Source organism: Mercurialis annua, linkage group LG4 (assembly GCF_937616625.2).
Source record: "Mercurialis annua linkage group LG4, ddMerAnnu1.2, whole genome shotgun sequence".
In the NCBI taxonomy this organism is placed as follows: domain Eukaryota; kingdom Viridiplantae; phylum Streptophyta; class Magnoliopsida; order Malpighiales; family Euphorbiaceae; genus Mercurialis; species Mercurialis annua.
The window spans coordinates 23,071,179-23,073,941 of record NC_065573.1 but is presented as its reverse complement, the minus strand read 5'-3'; positions in this window follow the sequence as shown (position 1 = coordinate 23,073,941).

Below are 2,763 nucleotides of genomic sequence, written 5' to 3'. Positions count from 1 at the left end.
ACCGAACTGACCGAATTAACCAAATCTTTGAATTTTTTTAATTCTTCTTCTTCAAAATTTTGTCTGTTTTAACCGAACCGACTGAATTAACCGATCTATTTAGTCGGTTCAGTTTTAATTTTTTTTTTCTATCTTATTTGGTCGGTTCAGCTTTTGATTAGAAATTCGTATTCGGGTCGTTCAGTTTTGACTATTCGGTCGAACGGTTAATTCGGTTAAGGGGGTGTTGGTTCGGTTTCGACCGAACCGATCGAATGCTCACCCCTATGAATACCTCAATTTTGAATTTTCTTTTACTTTTTTTCTATTGTTTTTTGTTGTACTTTCAACTAAATTTAACTTATCAGCAATTTTATTCTCCTTTCCTTTTAAAAATATGTATTTTTCTTCTTATCCCCCTCCTTTTTCTCTTTTTTCTCTTTTTTCTTCTTCTTCTTCTTTGTTTTTTTTTTTGTAATTTTTGTAATTCTATTTCAATGGAATTTCTTAGCAAATTCTATCTAATTTTTATATAATTCATCTAACACTTTCTATCTATAACACAAATAATCAAAAATACGAAGCAAATAAAAAATTACTGATGAAAAAATCGATCGTATTCGTGTTAAAGAATTTAAAACAACGTAATTTTCCGCAATCGCCACCACTGTATTTTATTATTCTGGATCTTTTTCTTCCTCTTTCTATCTTTTTATTTGTTAATTGTCAATTTTTATTGACGATTTTGTTCACATGTTTGAAACAATTATAAACTGTATTTTGTAATTGTTTATAATTGTTTTTAGATAAATGTTGTAAAATGTGTTTTTGAAACTGTTTTTAAAGTTTGAAATCTTTTTAAACTATTTGAAACTGCTTTTTAAAAACTGTTCAAAACTGTTTGAAATCTTTATATCAGATCATAACTTCTGATATAGATGTCGTCAAGGGATCAAGTATCAATGAATGTTTGCAAATCAGGTTTCGTTTCTTTATCTCATATTCAATTCAATTGTTTTATATTTTTTAAGTAACATGCGTATCAATCCGGCTGAATTAATGATGTTAGATTACTAACATTTATATCAACTAAATTGGTAAGACAAAAAAAATTAGAAAACTGATTCAATTAGACAGTTGAATCAGTCTATTTGGCCTGTAAAGTCAATATTCCATCCAAGTTTATTTGTTATAAGATACACGAGGTGTCATGGGTGTATTTCGACTATAAATGACACTTTTAAACTTTTAATATTCGAACCAATCTCACTAAAATCGGATAAGTCTTGCAAAAAATGAAGATCTAATCTTAAATTTTAAATGACTGTATATAGATTTAAATTTTGATCTTATTTAAATCATGAGAACGCCTTATCAAATCACATACATCTTAAGGATGGAATCGATTACTATTTATAAAATATAGTAAAATGATATTTATTTAATGGTGCTTTCTGCCATTATTTTATCTAATTAAAAGTATTAGATAAAATAATTGTGAAAAAAGCCTTAGTTAATTATAAATATATATTTTGTTGATCAAAATACAATTTTTTTTCTTTGTTAATAAAATACACGAGAGTTACCCAGTTGACATTTGTTTAGTACAAAATGAACAAAAGATCAATTCACCCCCTCAACTTGACACGAAATATCAAATGAGTCATTTTTGCGGCTTTTAGTACAAACAAACTTAAAATTTGCGTTTTCGTATCAAAAATGCTATTCAGAGAGTGAGATTCTTAATTTCATTTAATTAATTTAATTAATTATAATTTAATTTAATTTAAAATATAATTATAACCTAATTAAAATTCTAATTAATTAAAATTTTGAATTTTAATTCCGCCACCTCCAACCTCTCACACTCCGGCCACGACCGCTTTTCTCTCTCGCATTTCCACCACCTGTTCCGCCAAGCACCCCGCCACCATCAACAACAATATTCATCTCCGAAAAGCAAGAACCTGATGTGTTCATCCTCGAGCAGTTCGTCCTCTTTGAGCAGTTCGTCCTCTTTGAGGAGGAACCCGATCTGGGTTGATCTTCAAAGAGGATGAACAATGTTCATACTCTTTTGAAGAAGAAGGGATAAAATACATAAAAACCTCTATTTTTTTATTTGATATCTGAATTTTTAAAATTATAAGGTTTATAATAAAAATTTAAAATGATAAAATGTCAATTTAAAAATGAACTAAATATAAGGCTTGACTTATATTTTTTTCCATGTTAGTGGAGAGTGAAACACACTTTAGGGAGTGCGACTGGGCAAATGTTGCCGTGAGTTTTTTTGATACGAAAATGCAATTTTTGGATCTGTTTGTACCAAAAACAATAAAAATGACCTATTTAATATTTTATGTCAAATTGAGGGGATGAATTGATACTTTGTTCATCACACAATTTAATTGAGATGTAGTGGGATATTTTTAGTCAATTTATGCCTAAATGTGTAAGAATTATCTTGACAGAATCACATAGATACTATTGACTAGTCTAATGTCAAATTTAGAGTAAAACATAAACAAAATGAGCTAGCAACATTAGAACAGTTCCTCCATCTCTATCCTTTTTCCATTACTAGTATATAATTTTTAAATTAATATAATGAAAAATATAAAAATAATCTTTTTTGATATATTTTTAAGTGCAAAAGTCAGATTCAAACCTGCTTTACCATATCCTTTTTATTTGTACCATATATTTTTTAAAATAATAAATTTTAAGGCATTTTATAATTTTAATTACAATTTTAAACACCTAATAATTTTCCGTTACAAA